At 49.4% G+C, this 15,936-nt stretch overlaps 1 protein-coding gene and 1 long non-coding RNA gene across 7 annotated transcripts in view; one reads left to right on the top strand and one right to left on the bottom strand.

Moving 5' to 3' along the window:
* The window catches only part of LOC135917229 (AB hydrolase superfamily protein YfhM-like), a 105,106-nt gene that overhangs the window by 39,139 nt on the left and 50,031 nt on the right, over positions 1 to 15,936 (bottom strand). Inside the window, exon 1 of one of the 6 annotated variants that reach the window (XM_065450769.2) lies at positions 3,016 to 3,084. The exons of the other annotated variants lie outside the window; for them this stretch is intronic. The gene's annotated coding sequence lies outside the window, so the exon portion shown is untranslated. Of the gene's footprint in view, positions 1 to 3,015; positions 3,085 to 15,936 lie in introns of those variants that run through there. 6 annotated transcript variants of the gene reach the window in all.
* The window catches only part of LOC139048103 (uncharacterized), a 159,267-nt gene that overhangs the window by 96,864 nt on the left and 46,467 nt on the right, over positions 1 to 15,936 (top strand). The gene's annotated exons all lie outside the window — the stretch shown is intronic.

Here is a 15,936-nt window from a genome sequence, read left to right as displayed (position 1 = left end):
ACCACAAGAGGTTCTTTCTCGTGCACATAAATAATAATAGGCGAGCCCTATTCGCCGCCGTTGAATACGGCTCCCACGCGCGGCAATACAACCTGCGACCTTATTCTCAGCAGCAGAACGCTGAAACCACTTCCTCACCACGGCGGAAGCTTGCTTCATTTAGCTTCGCTCACTCGGCCTATGCCTTCGCAGATGTCAAGAAGGGTGCTCATTGATGTTTGGTGCTCGTAGCAGAATTGAAAAAAAGGACACACTCATGCAGATGCAACGCAGATCTTGGAATATGTGTGAAATGAAGCTCTGGCGACGTGTGTAACAGAATGGTAGAGATCTGGGCATTTCATTCCAGCACCTTTGGCAAAACCGGCGCGTGCACGCGCCCTCATACGCGCATGCATGCTATGCAATGTGGCACACGCGGAAATCCTCTCAAAGGGCTTGTTCACGTTGGCCCGGAAGTTGCACACGACGTGTCACTGTGGTCTGACGGTTCGAGCAACGGGGATGCGGTGCTGGAGGACCATGGTTCCATTCTACCCTCGGGCACTTAATGCAATTTTTAATGCGAAAGCATTAAATGCCCCATTACGCGAAAATACATCGGTGTCGGTGTGACTGAAATACAGTACCAAAAATGGTACGGGGCACAAAGACTGAAAGGACATGAAAAATGCTCGAATTGACGTCAGATTTCTCAGGGAGGTGCTTTGTAAACAGAGTAAATCAACGGCTGTGAAAACAAAACCTCCTACATTTCTGGCTGGATGGGAATGGTCCCCCGCCTCCGCGGTGCGCGACGAGCACGCTCCCCCGCCGCCACGGCGGCTCTACAGTCCTGACTCGCTGAAGGCGTGCCCAGTGAGTCCGTCAGTGGGTTCGTGGTGGTGCAGACAACAGGAGGAGGTGGAGCCACGTCACGGGTGTATTAAAAATGCACGCGTTCGTGACGTTCCGAGGTCTACAAACGGAAAACGTTTGCGCATTCTCACGCGTATGCAGTCTTAAGTGCCATTGCCTGTTTTTTTTTCTTTGTGAACTATTCATCAAGGCAGCAGCAGCACCCAGCCAGCAACAGCCCCCATCAGCCGCGGTCAGCAAAGTCCAGGGGGGGGGGGGGTTGAAAAAATGATTCGCTTTAAATATACAAGAGATGTCCGCTAGACGACAGCGTTGTGCGTGAACAATTGTGCTGCTAGGATGATAAGCTTGACAACTGGACTGCAACATTTTGTAGAGGCAGGCTTTCTGCTTAGACGCGCACTCTTCATGAAGTTATAAAACATCTGCGACTTTGGAGTGAGACGGCATTTTAGTTCAACACCGTGCCGCTAGGATACAGGATACAGGATACCAAGCTGCATTTTTCCTGCCTCGTGATTTAGGAATACGCTATCGCAATCACGACTGCATGTCGGAATAAAAGAAATATAAGGACTAAGATGGCCGCTCTTCTATTTCTCTGCTAAATGTTTCTTCAGGAAGCAAATTGTTTTCGTTATTGCAGTTCTTAAATTACACGCTCACCCATGAAATTATATAGCGCACCGAAACACGTGCTCGGCCTTTCTTGTTAATCGAAACGACTGCATTACAGGCTGCGTAAAAATTGTAGGAACGATCATTTTATTGCACTATTAGTGCCATGAAGAGACCTTGCTTGCTTAGCATGTTTTTTTCATTCATAACATTGCGCTTATAGAAAATGTGCCTCCATCCTCCACATTTCAGCCAGCCAATCCTGATAGCTGCAACCATCGCTGCCATGTGCTGCACTTCTTTTCCGCAAACTCCCTAAATTCACTCTTAAAGTGCTACGGGTGATATAAAAAACATTGTGTAGTAAAAATTATTTTAACTTTTCGATCACGAGAGATTAAGTAGCGATAAATTTAATTTGCACGATGGCGCGAATATCTCTAGCGCATTTGAGCCTGGTTTGGTGGAGGGGCGGGAGACCAATAGCAGTACTATGTTTTTGAGCGAATAAAGGACTTACTAGACTGAATACATTTTACAAGCTATATTTACCGAAGTGTTCGCCGTGCTGACGAGCTGTAACGTCATATGTTGCCACGACTCGGCGTCATCCGTCATCGCTACAACGTTTTGCGCAAACGTTGAGAGGTGGCAACAAAGTTGGTATTTTCGCAGTGACAGCGCTGCAGAGAGCGCGAATTGGGCAATTTCTGTCCTTGAATTACGCAGGTAGTACCCGTAAACGAAGCAATAAACTAAACACTCTGTAATCAGATACATGCATACGAAATTTAAGGCGGAAAATAACTGTGCTTTAGGTGCAAAATACATTGGAGCCTCTATTTGCGATACACTAAACGTAGAAGAATATAATGTTTGCTCGGTGCCTTGATGCCTTATTTTGCGGGAACTTAGCTAAAAAAGCATAGCGTGGTCTGCAGAACCAAATGTTAACTTTAAGGTCACTTTATTACAGGTTTCACAGTGGCCCTGGCACGTTGAGCCTCTTCTAAAATGAGGAATCGTCGGCATGTACGACGGACTACGAAATTAATGTATATTGTATAGGCTACCAGCCTTCAAGCTTTTCCAAGGATTTTAAGTTCGTTTCCTCCACGTCACCATGATATTGATCTTAAATAAATTGATTCTCATTCTCATAATTGAATGTATTTATTGCACTCTTAAAGCGCAGCACACGGAAATTGCCTGTAACAAGAAGGAGTAGGGCAGATATAGTAGATGATGATTTCAAAATTATGGGATTGAAGAATTCACTTTTAGAAGCTGGGCTACAATACGAATCACGTTTTATTTTTTTTCGCCTACAAATACCAGTTCTAAATAATACAGACAAAATCTCCGCGACAGAAATTGTTGCTAATAATTGAGATATAAACCACAATATCTGGCCTATAGCTGTATTAATTGCTCCCATAGCATTTCACATGCAAACAGGGAAGGTATCATTGTGTAAGTGTTTCCTATAGCGCAGAGGTTCAACAATAACAGGCGGTTCAAAAAATAGCGGACACTCACCTATGCCTGAAACAGCTCTTCAGGAAACTTGTGGAGACATGTCTTTAGGCAGCTTTTATGTACGTTCGCCGACCTGCGTCGTCATTGCTAACATAGCTTCTGACATATTATGGATGAAAACAAGTATTTAAATACCACAAGTGACTCAGCAGCACTAAAGCGGCGAAGCTTGGGGCTCATTTAGTTGCTTGGTGATTGTCATTACTTTTTGTTGTGATTTTTTTCTTGAAAATGCCAGGGCATGCAGTGCCGACAACAGCGGACCGTTAAACTAACTGGCAAATTTATGAGACCTTGTGACTTGTGACTTTTTGTGATCTAAGTCGTCATCCCGGCTATTTAGCTCATATTTTTCGTTTATCTGTGACGTCGAGCGTACAGACTCGTTGCCTTTTAGACACGAAATGACGCAGGCTGACACACTTGACGTCGTCGGATGACGGCAGGGAAAGCTGTAGTTTTCTGAAACTTCGACGTCGTGTTAAATGATAGAAGACGTCAAGAGGTCACAGTCAGTTTATAGGAAATCAAGTGATGACCATGACAGAAAAATGGTCTAGAGGCGATGACAACGTTCTATAGCCACAAAAATAAAGTGTCAGAAATACCTTCAAGCCAACAGTAGCAAACTTTTCGAACACGTAAAAAATATTTCTAGCTCTAGGATCGCTGCAGAGCAGGCTGAGTGAATGACGTGAAAGAGTACATAAAAGCAGTCGCAGTTGAAGGTGAAGAACGATGGTGAGGGAAAACTATGGGCTGCAACTTTATTTCTTTATTGGCCGAACTTGCACCTAGCAGAACAAGTAACGCTCAGATGCAAGGATAGGGGCGAGCGAAGTCGGCGATCATCGAAAATCTGATCTGCGGGTCAAACGCGTCTGCTCTTATACATCAGTCGACGAAAGTTTCCGCGTGTTCGCTGGTGCCCGCGCGCCTTCCAGAAATTACTACACAATTCATGCCACCTATGGAGTCACATTATACAAGGTTCGTCCACAATAGACAGAAGCATGGATGACATTCACCAAGCTTCCTAAGATGGAGGCGCCTCCTACGCCGAGCGATAACGTTGAACATTTGTTAGCCGGTGACATACGATCACCGGATATAGATAAGGCAGTACGCGTGCCAATATTATGTTTCTCGGTGTATAAAAGAAACGTTGAATTCGCATATTTTACGGGCCGATACCACGACATGATTATGAGGCACGCTGTAGTAGGGGACTCCGGAAATTTAGATCAGCTGGAGCTCTTTAACGTGCACCTGAATCTAACTACACGAGCATTTTCGCTATTCAACCCCACTGATATGCGGCCGTCATGACCGGGATTCGATGCGCTGGCCTCATGCTTAGCTGCCCAACACCACAACCACTAAGCAATCATGGCGGTTTGAAAGAAATGTGAGAAATTGGGTTCTGAGAAACTAACCAAAAAGAATTGAAACACCTGTAGCGTTCACACACACAAAAAAAACCCTATCTAGAACAGCTACAATTTACCTAATTTGTAGCTTGTCTTCTCCCAATTCTTGCTTCTGGCTAAGCTGGCTCATGAAACATGTAATTAAGACCTTCACATTGAGTGCCATAGAGTGCATTGCTAGGAGTATTTCCGCTATTCAAAGGCTATGTTAAATGGTAACTGATCTCAACATGTCAAGTCTATCTTTCTCGATATTAATGAAATGACACTGTCAGATACTACAACATTAGAATTGGAGGGTTTTAATAGGTGTCTTTAGTAGCACTTTGTCAAGTCCAGAATTCGTAGCAGTGCTTCAAAACTTAAAAAGCCTTCTTTTTTAAAATGCCGTTTACGAGGCCTTGAAAACCCTTGAATTTTTAAACGTCTCGGAACAGTCTTCAATTTTTACGCTTGGCTAGGCTAAGTAAATTTTACTAAGCCTTGCCATGCCCTAATTTTGCGGTAGCCAGTACGTTTCACTGGTTGTGAAGAATCGTCAAGTTGTCCGCTATGCCGGGAAAGTGCAATTTGCAGCGGTCCTGGCTGGACCATGACAGTTATAAGCTATGGGTTGCTGCGGACCTTGTGGACTCTCATCGCTTCAAGTGTAGGCGGTGCGGCAACGGCTTTGACGTGTCCTCCAAAGGTGAGTCGACACTAAGAAGCCGTATCAAAAGTGCGAAGCATTTAGCAACTGTGAAAAGTGCAGCGCACAGAAGCCCGATTAGAAACTGCGCGATGGAGGTTATTAGCGAGAGACAGGAAAGTGTCATGCCGTCAACGTCATCGAACTTGCGCCATACCTGCACACTGAATGAAATTGTGACGGATACCCAGGTACTGTGCACTTTGAACGTGGCATTCCCACTGTTAGTACCATTCGTTGTCTCATACAGGAAAACTGTTTGAGAAGATGTTTGCTGAAAGTGGTGTTGAGGTGCTTGCTGATGTTTGCTGAAAAGCCTTCTGCGGCGAAAAGAAGTCCGCATACGTCATGTGCGACGGTCTACGGCTATATTTTCTCTCATGTTTGCAGCGCGAAATAGAACAGTGCAACGCATTATCCAGTCATCTTCGATTAGTATTTGAATGATTACCAGCAAAGAAAGCAGGTGGATATTCACGTTTGATACTTAGATGAGGCTTCAGGGAATGTAAGTGGCAGGTACTACACATGCGCCTTCTTGGGTCACAGCACTGCTGAACATATCCAGGAAATCTTTTGGAGGCTCTGGAATGTTTGCCACTTGCAAAAATTCAATGAATGGGCTCAACGTAAATTTGAAGTTCTGGAAGAACTTGCAATGTCACTTGCGGAATAACTACTAGTTTTAATGCCTAGAATTGGGGACCTGCAGTTTTAATACAGTGCATAACGCCTACAGGGCAGGTGTAGCTGCCGGCAAGTCGTACCTTGATGCACAACCATTTACGGCCATCAGGTATGTAGTTACAGTGGTACAGGAGCCGTTCGCGGATGGCAAAGTGGCGAGCAGTGTGCCGAAGCGAGGGGTTGGTGGTGCATGGTGACGGTTCAGATAAATGCTCTAGAAGAGAGGCTATCCAAGGATCTAGGCGTTGCTCTGCTGGCATGTCAGCGAATGTAAGAGACGAAGAATCGTAGCTGGAGACAGACGGCACACCACACTCATCGGGGAGTAGTGAGCGCAAACGTTCGTCGTCATCCGAATGCTTACGGCCTGACAGGTAGAAAACACGGATGTCATAGTCCTGTAGACGAAGCGCCCAACGAGCCAGGTGACCAGATGGGTCTTTTAATGACGACAACCAGCACAGGGCACGGTGATCAGTCACGACGCCGAATGGACGGCCATATAAGTAAGGCAGAAATTTGGTGATTGCCCAAACAATTGGAAGAGATTCTTCTTCAGTGACCGAATGGCTCGTTTCCGCTTTGGTGAGAGTGCGGCTGGCGTAAGAGACGACGGACTCTTCGAAGCAAGACTTACGCTTGGCAACAATAGCGCCGAAGCCTACTCCACTAGCGTCCGTGTGGACTTCTAGAGGAGCGTCAGGGTCAAAGTGCCGCAGAATAGGTGGGGATATGAAAACATGGCGTGATGTGGTGAACGCATCTTCGCAAGCGGTAGACCATGTCGAGATGCCTTGTCTGTTGGCAAGCAGCTGCGTTAAGGGGGCTATTATGGACGCAAAATTACGAACGAATTGGCGAAAGTACGAACACAGGCCTATAAAGCTAGAAGTTTTCTCAGACGGGCTCGGGAACTCGGCTACGGCGCAAAGCTTTGCAGGGTCGGAAAGGACACCATCCTTGCTGACAACATGGCCTACGATGGTAAGCCGGCCGGGTGCAAAGATGCACTTCTTAAAATTAAGCTGCAGTCCCGCGTCTGAAAGGCAAGCCAGGACGCTTGCGAGGCGGGTTAGATGGGAGCCAAAGTTCTTCGAAAAGACCACGACGTCGTCCAGGTAACAAAGAAATGTGTGCCATTTCAGGCCTCTAAGAATGCTCTCCATGAGACGTTTGAAGGTGGCAGGCGCATTACAAAGGCCGAACGACATCACGTTAAACTCATATAGACCGCCCGGGGTTACAAATGCTGTCTTGGAATGGTCAGTTTCATTCATAGGTCGAAGGTCCAAAGAAGAAAAGAACTCTGCTCCTTGCAAGCAGTCGAGAGCGTCGTCGATTATGGGCAGCGGATAAACATCTTTTCGCGTGACCTAGTTAAAGCGCATATATTGAACGCTAAATAGATGCTACTATTTTTTTTTACTTCACCAGCACAACTCGGGAAGCCTAAGGGCTGTGTGAGGGCTGAATAACACCACGATGAAGCATGCTGTTGACTTGTTGATCAATCACACAGCATTCAGCGTGAGAAACTCGGTATGGACGCTGTCGTAGGGGTGCATGCGTGCCGGTGTCGATGTTGTGAACAATGGCGGATGTGCAGTCTAAGTCAGGTTGCTAATTATCGAACGACATCCAGAAAGCGGTCGAGGAGCTCCATTAGTTCGGTATGCTGGGCAAGCGAAAGTTTGTGATCAATTGACGGAAGGAAGTCCTCTAAGGAGGACGAGTCGGCGGTGGTAACAGGAGTCATGCTGTCGACGAGAAGCTTTGTAGTGTCGTCAGGCAGTTGAGTAGAGCACACGGAACCAATATCAAGAAGCCAACCTATACATTTACCACTATATGAGGTGGCTGGGGATTAAAACCGATTTATGACATAAATGGCGCTGCACGAGTTTTTGACTGCGAGAACTGCAAAAGGGAGGAGGAAGCTTTTGCGTGAGGTGAAGGATTCGCAGAGCGCAAACAGTGCAGTGGAACAGGGAGCATAGCCGCAAGAAAGTGTCATAGAAACAGAAGAAGAATGAGGTATGTCAGTGTTCGCGGCGACGACCACTCGAGAAGAAGGTGGTTTGTCAGTTGAGGCGTCGCACATCGGCGACAACTCAAGTTCGGCACGTGCCGAGTCAAGAACGGCATAGTTAGTAGCAAGAAAGTTCCAAACCAAAATAGCTTCGTGCGAACACAGTGAAAAAACGATAAATTTGACTACGTACAGGACGTCCTGAATGACAAGGCGAGCTGTGCGTGCCACTGAAGGTTGAATGTGGTGCGCGGTTATGGTACGCAGGGAGACATCGAAAACCGGGATCGTTATCTTTTTGAACTTGCGGCACAGTTCTCCACTAAGAACAGACACAGCGGCTCCAGTATCGGCGAGTGATTGCACGCAAACACCTTCGATATTCACATTTATATCGTTCGCATGTAGAAACCGAGGCCTTGAAATTGTCGACACGAGCGCAGTTCTTGCCTCCTGCGGAACTGCGATGGCTAATTTTCCGCTTGAACGGGTGATTGCGACGAACCATAGAGGACAGTGAACGGCAACGTGGTGAGGGCGACCGCCGTGTGTCGTAACCACATCGAGTCGGTGAGCAGGTGTTCATCGCTGTGTAGGAGGATGTTGGGTGTAGTGGTTCAGGACGTAAGTACCCTTGAGTTTCTGCGCCCGCAATAGGGCGGAAGTCACTGCGACGACAGAAACGTGCAGCATGGCCAGGTAGACAACAGAAGTAGCAGATAGGCCGGTTGTCCGAGGTGCGCTAAGGATTAGGGGACGGCGGTGCCGGACGGCGAAAAGGTGGCGGGTTTGGGCAGACAGGCGCACGTGCAGCCTAGAAGTCGTTTGCAGGTCGACCAGAATCTGCGCCGAATGTCATGGCTGCTGACTGCCAGCGTGCGACTTCAGCACAGGTCAGAGGAGCGGAAAGAAGCGGATGCTGGCAGGTGGTTGGTATCGCCTCAGAAATTTATTCCTCGATGGCTCGCCGTAGCGTGCGAGCAAGCGCCTGCGCGGAGTTCAGGACGCAGGGAACAAGGGACAATTGTCGGGCCACTTCTCGGACAAACTGCTGGATTCCCTGCGTTTAAATTGTGGTGTCAGCAGAAATGGCGCCCACAGTTATGCTGACATGTTCACCATGTCAGAGCTCCGGAGGCGTGTACAATTGCGCGGTTTCCGGAACTCGGCATAGCTCTGGTAGTATTGAATGACGTCCATGGCAGTTTCGGGATTTTTGGCAATGAGCATCTGGAAGGCGTGGTCCTCGATCCCCTTCATGATGTGTCTAATTTTATCAGCTTCGGACGTAGCAGGATTGATGCGACGGCAGAGGTCGGCAATATCCTCAATGTAGGACGTGAAGTTCTCGCCGAATTGCTGGGCGCGACCACGTAAGCGCTGCTCTGCGTGGAGCTTGCGAACAGCGGGTAGGCTGAAGACTTCCGCGAAGCTTGTTTTAAAGGACGACCAGTTGGCAATGTCAGCTTTGTGGTTGTGGAACCACAGCTGAGCCACATCCGCCAGGTAACAGTTGACGTGGCTCAGTTTGTCACCATCATCCCGTTTATTGTGGGCGCTTACCCGCTCATACGAAGTGAGCTAGTCCTTAACGTCGTTCTCGTCGATGCCGTTAAAGATGACTGGTTCTCATTGTCTTAGTACTGCTGAGCAGGCGACCGCTAATGGTGCGATAGTACATTGCTGTGACACGTCGGCAAGCATTGCCGATGCTGGGTTTAGAATCCTGGTACGGAGTTGCAAGATGAAAAATAGAACCAGCAGGTCCACCAATTGATGGTATGCGCTTAGATGCGCTCGGCATTTTATATCAATGCAGAGACAGGCAGCGACCGAGTGGAGCGAGCACCAGCGCCAACAACCACCATCGCTTTCTTCGTCTTCTGCTGGCGCCCGTATTTCTCACTACAATATTGATAATATTAATTATTATTATACTGATCTTTGCTGTAGCATGGCCCTCTAGACAGCTCGCGAGCCCAAAAGAGGCTGAGGCCCACACGCTAGAGCGTCTAATAGCCAGCCATCTAGAGGAGAAATTTGCAGGGTGCAGAAGACACACATACCCACCCACACGCACCCACGGGCGCACACATACACACACACACGAGCACGCACACTTGCTCAATCACTGAGCACGGCAAACACACGAACAGGGCAAGAACTGGGTAGTAGATGGGTGCGCAACGCACAGGAGCACCGATTAAGTATGTTCGGAAGGAAGGGAAGTCTGAATGGCCAGGGGGGTGGACAGAAAGCTTTGTATGCCAGATATAAGCATGGAGCTGCAGTGTCGAGCCGTATACGCGTGATGGGGCTCAGGCTTTCCTGACGGCTTGTTCTGACGGACTGAAGAAAGACAAGCGCTGTCCAGAGAGCCGTCAAGCACCCTGCAGAACAAATAGACTAGTGTAGTGTCGCGCTGGTATTGCAGGGTGTGCCGCTTGAGGCTTTTGAGGCGATCCTCGAAGGCTGGCATCAGCTTGTGACGACCGAAAAGAGGGGAGTAGAGGGTGCGTGTTGCCGGACCCTAAACAAGCTCAAGTTTGTCAATAAGATGAATTTGGTACGGGGACTACACTGATGAGCAGTACGCAAGCCGTGGCAGAATGATGTAAGTGTACAATGCTCTGAAAACCTCAGGTCCGCAGCGAAGGGCGACACGGGACACAAGCCCAACAATGTGAGGTGCCTTAGATACAGTGCTGATGACATATGCGGAAAAGTAGAGAGAAGGACTGAGTGTTACACACAGGATGGAAAGGGCCCGTATAGTCTTCATAGAGGTGCCCCCGAGGAAGTAGGTCGGGCATGCAGCAGTTTTGTTGTAGCTGATAGACATTCTTTCTCTGCTTTCCTTCCTTCCTTTCTTTACCTGTGCAACGGGGGTGTTCGCCTAGCAGAAGGGTCAGTAGTTATAGGTTGTAGCGCTAGGGTTAAACAGGTCGGCGCTATATCGTAACGGGGAAGCAAGCACTTCACGTCGTCTTCTCATGCACCAGCACACCAGCGCCATGCCCACTGCCCAGTGCCTTCAGTACAATCACTCCCCACTGAAAGAGTAGCCATCCTGGCGACTTAAGGACAGGAGAACGCAGGTGGGTCATGGCACTGCTTGAGCCGGGAGACGTGGACAACTTCCTGGCCCCGACGACGCTGGTCGGAAGGCGTTTCGAGTGGTTCGATGAGGTAGTTGACGGCGGATGTTTGTTTCAGTACCCGATAAGGACCGTGGTACTTGGAGAGCAGCTTGGAGGAAAGGCCTGGAGGAGTAGAGGGCACCCACAACCAGACTAGCGAGCCAGGCGCAAAGCACGTAGCCGTAGTGGATAAATCATGGCGAAGCTTTTGGCTCCACTGGTCCTGGGATGTGAACGAACGAGCGAGCTGGCGACATTCTTCAGCGTAAGCAGCCGCTCTAGAAACAGTCGTCCACTCCGAAGCATCTGGCCGGTAAGGTAGAATCGTGTCCATAGTGCATGGAGGTTCGTGTCCGTAAAGGAGAAAAAAAGGGGAGAACCCAGTGGTGCTTCGCGTGGCGGTATCGTAAGCGTAGGTGGCGAAAGGTAGAATGCGATCCCAATTCGAGTGGTCAGAGGAAGCATACATGGTCATCATGTCACCAAGGGTGTGGTTGAAACGTTCTGTCATCCCATTTTTTGAGGATGATATGCTGTGGTAGTGCGGTGAATGATGCGACACTCCTTTAGCAAAGCTGCAATGACGTCTGAGAGAAAAACGCGACCGCGGTCGCTCAGTAATTCTCGAGGTGCTCCATGGCGTAAAATCAGGTTTTGAAGGATAAAACTGGCGACGTTTTTTGCTGTGGCAGATGCTAGGGCTGATGTTTCAGCGTACCGCGTGAGGGGGTCGATAGCAACAATAACCCAGCGGTTGCCGCTTGGAGTGTTGGGAAGCGGACCGTATAGGTCAATGCCGACGCGGTCGAACGCGCGCGCGGGGCATGGTAAAGGTTGCAAGGGGCCGGTGGCATGTTGAGATGGCGTCTTGCGTCGTTGGCATATGTGGCATGACCGGACATACTGGCGAACGAAACGGTACATACCGCGCCAGTAGAACCGAAGCTGGAGGCGAGAGTATGTCTTTAATACACCAGCGTGGCCGCATTGTGGGTCGTCGTGGAACGTGGCGCAGATGTCGGAGCGGAGGTGTTCGGGTATAACAGGCAACCACTTACGGCCGCTGGAATTGTAGTTGCGGCGGTACAGCAGGTTATCCCGAATGATGAAGTGCGTTCTTTGGCGACGAAGCGTCCGAGAGATCGGTGTTGGCGACTGGCTGGACAGGAAGTCAATAAGCGAAGAGATCCATCGGTCTTTGCGCTGCTCTGATGGCATGTCGGAAATGTTGAGGGCGAACGCACCGCAGGTAGAGATAGATGAATGGACAGGACCATAGGGCAGGGGTGACCGGGATAGAGCGTCTGCGTCGGAATGCTTGCGGCCTGAGCGGTAAACAACGCGGATGTCGTACTCTTGTAGGCGCAATGCCCAACGGGCAAGCCGACCAGTTGGATATTTTAGTGAAGATAACCAGCACAGGGCATGATGGTCGGTCACGATGTCAAATGGACGCCCGTACACATAAGGACGAAATTTGCCGATAGCCCAAATGATGGCCAGACATTCCTTCTCAGTAACCGAGTTGTTCACCTCGGCTTTGGTAAGGGTGCGGCTGGCATACGCGACGATGTACTCTTCGAGGCCATCCTTGCGTTGTGCGAGGACAGCGCCGAGCCCGACACCACTAGCCTCCGTATGTATCTCAGTTGGAGCAGAGGGATCGAAGTGTCGCAGTACTGGAGGCGAGGTGAGAACGCGTCAAAGTTCTTGGAATGCGTCGTCGCACGCCGAGGACCAGGCTGATAGGTCAGAACTGCTGGTGAGAAGCTGTGTCAAGGGGGCAATGACAGAGGCAAAGTTACGGACAAAGCGTCGGAAATATGAGCACAGGCCGATGAAGCTGCGAAGCTCTTTCATGGTGGTTGGTTTAGGGAACTCGGATACGGCGCTACGTTTAGTGGGGTGCGGAAGGATACCATCTTTTGAAACTACATGGCCGAGAATAGTAAGCGTACGAGCGCCGAAGTGGCATTTCTTCAAATTTAGTTGCAGTCCTACAGTGGAGAGGCATGCAAGTACTTGCTCGAGGTGGTTGAGGTGCGATGCAAATTCGGTGGAAAAAACCACAACATCATCTAAATAACAGAGGCACGTTTTCCACTTCAGCCCTCGAAGAATGGTGTCCATCATTCGCTCGAAAGTGGCAGGCGCCTTGCAGAGGCCGAACGGCATGACAGTAAATTCATATAGCCCATCAGGCGTTACGAAGGCTGTCTTTTGACGATCGGCCTCTGCCATTAGCACTTGCCAGTACCCGGACCGCAAATCCAGCGACGAAAAGAATTCCGCTCCCTGCAGACAGTCCAAGGCATCGTCGATGCGCGGCAGAGGATAGACATTTTTGCGCGTTATTCGGTTAAGACGGCGATAGTCTACGCAGAACCGAATGGAGCCATTCTTTTTTTTAACGAGGACAACCGGAGATGCCCAGGGACTTTCAGAGGGCTGGATGATGCCACGCTCCAGCATGTCGTCAACGTGCTGGTCGATGATACGGCGTTCAGCAGCCGACACACGATAAGGACGCTGGCGCAATGGTGTTTGTTGTCCGGTGTCGATACGGTGAACGACTGCGAACGCTCGACCCAAGGATGGTTGGTCAATGTCAAATGAGGAACGAAAACGTTGGAGGAGTTTGATGATTTCTGTTTGCTGCGGACGTGTGAGTCCTGCGTCGACGGCATGAGCGAAGACGTCTGCAGGGGCATCAGTCGCGGCGGGATTAGTGACGGAAGAAATCGGAAGTGATGCCGTATCACCAAACATGGTTGCCGGGAGAACGCTATCGAAAGCTTCAGCTGTACCCAGGCACTCGCCGCGGAGTAGGGATGATGGGCAGGCGGACGGATTGCAGACGTAAAGGGCAGCAGAACCGTCTCAAAAAGTGACGACAGCAAACGGAAGCAGAAAGTTCCGGCGGCGCGCACAAGTGGCCGACGGTGTAAACAGAACAGATGAGTTCGCAGCAGAGTTACATGACACAGGAACCAGAGCGGCGGAGAAAGGTGCGATATCGATGTCAGAGGCGGCAACAACTTTAGGAGAAGAATGGTCATCAGGGTCGAAGCACGGCACTGATAACGGAAGTTCGGCATGAGCGCAGTCGATAAGAGCTTGATTGACAGATAGGAAATTCCATCCAAGAATAACGTCGTGTGAGGAACGAGGTAGGACGACAAATTCTATAACATACATAACGCTTTGAATGACAACCCGTGCTGTGCACGACGCTGAAGGCTGAATGCGATGCGAGGCTGCCGTACGCAGAGAAAGAGAGGTAAGGGGAACGGTCACTTTGTTCAAATGGCGGCAAAGCTTCTCACTAATGATAGAAACGGCGGCTCCGGTGTCGATAAGTGCGTGTACGGTGACGCCGTCTACGGACAGTTCAATTTCGTTCGCCGGGTTAGAATGAGGCCTTGAAATGTTCGACGTAAACGCAGTTCTTGCCTCTGGAACTGCGACTGTTAGTTTTCCTCTCGGGCTGGGCTGGGTCGGCGAACCATTGGGGAAACGGATCGGCGACGTGGCGAAGGTGACCGGCGGGCGTCGAAAGGGAGGCGACTGTTAGATGAGTCCGGAGGAAGTCTAAATGGGTCGCGGAAGTCGAGCAGGCCTGTAGCTTGAGGCGCCCCCACTGTCAGGTAAACGGGGGCTGCTAAACTCAAAAACACTTCTTTGGATACTCATAGCCACTTGGGGCTGGTATTATATCTGGCCTAGATAGGATGATTTGGTAGCCATCTTAAAGTAAAACAAATTATGAAGGAAAGAACCCAGACCCCTATATGATATTTAAACAGGACCCGCAGCATGGTGAGTACATTTCGTTGTTTGCACCACGGCAACAGTTGCTGAAGGAACGCGTAATGCATGAGACTAAGGACACGACGTACCAAATTGAACCCGCAGTGTTTTTCGTTTTCATTAGGAATAAAAATGAAGTTTGACAGGAGTGAGCGCTGGTGGTCAGCGAGTAAGCTCGACTTCTTCGAATAGGAAGGTCTTCGCACTTTACAGCTACAAGTAGGTCCAGACACCCCACGTCGCCGTCAGTAGAAGGGGTCTGACAGCCATCGTTGGATTTCAGTGCGTCTTACATAATAAGCGAGAGCAGAAGTGATGAGCTGGCGTAGCAGTCTGTTAGAATGACTAAATCACCAACTTCACTGCAGGACCCATCGACATGACATTTCCGCCTGGCGTTGAAATTTGTGAGCCATCACCGACAGCGTCGTTGATTTATCCTTGAAGAAATAAAATGCAAAGAGCCCAAGGTATGATTGTCACTCTATACATCAGTTCGGGTGCTAGCAGAAAGCAAGTTCAGAAATTCATCTCTGTACGCCTAGTCACACGCACATTAAACGCACTACTTCCGTACTACGATGAAACCCAAGTCAATAACCATGAAAGTTACAGGGGACTTCAACAAGCCCAGCAAACACGTGGTTTGGAGAAAGAGAGAGTGGTTATCAGGGAAAGGCGGGGGGGCTAACCAGGCGGAGCCCGGTAGGCTACCCTGCAGTCGGGAAGAGTGAAAGGGGATTGAAAGTATTTAAAAGGAACATGCAGGTGTCGAAAAGCCGTTTATTACATCTGAGGTCTATGCAACACATGACACTACACAGTTTGGTCGCCGCGCTTTCAAAGGCAACAGCGCTAACAAAAAGATGAGCGCGAAAAATATAGCCTGCGCGCTGAACAGCGAAGGTACAGACAATCATCACAGGCTCGTTTCATGCGATTACAACCCCCCCCCCCCTCCCCACATTTACGGTCGTACACCAGTCCACCTGGTGGACGTGTCACCAGAGTGCTGCCTCTAAGTATAAGAGGGATTTGTGGCTGCTGCGATGATAAAACTGCTGGTTGTACTGGGTGACTTTCTCTTTCCAAAATATCCCTAGCATGTGGCGAATGAATTGCGTCACAACAATTTTC

Source organism: Dermacentor albipictus, chromosome 7 (genome assembly GCF_038994185.2).
Source record: "Dermacentor albipictus isolate Rhodes 1998 colony chromosome 7, USDA_Dalb.pri_finalv2, whole genome shotgun sequence".
In the NCBI taxonomy this organism is placed as follows: Eukaryota; Metazoa; Arthropoda; class Arachnida; order Ixodida; family Ixodidae; genus Dermacentor; species Dermacentor albipictus.
Note: the sequence above shows the minus strand (reverse complement) of the source record. Positions and strands in the feature narration are given on the sequence as shown.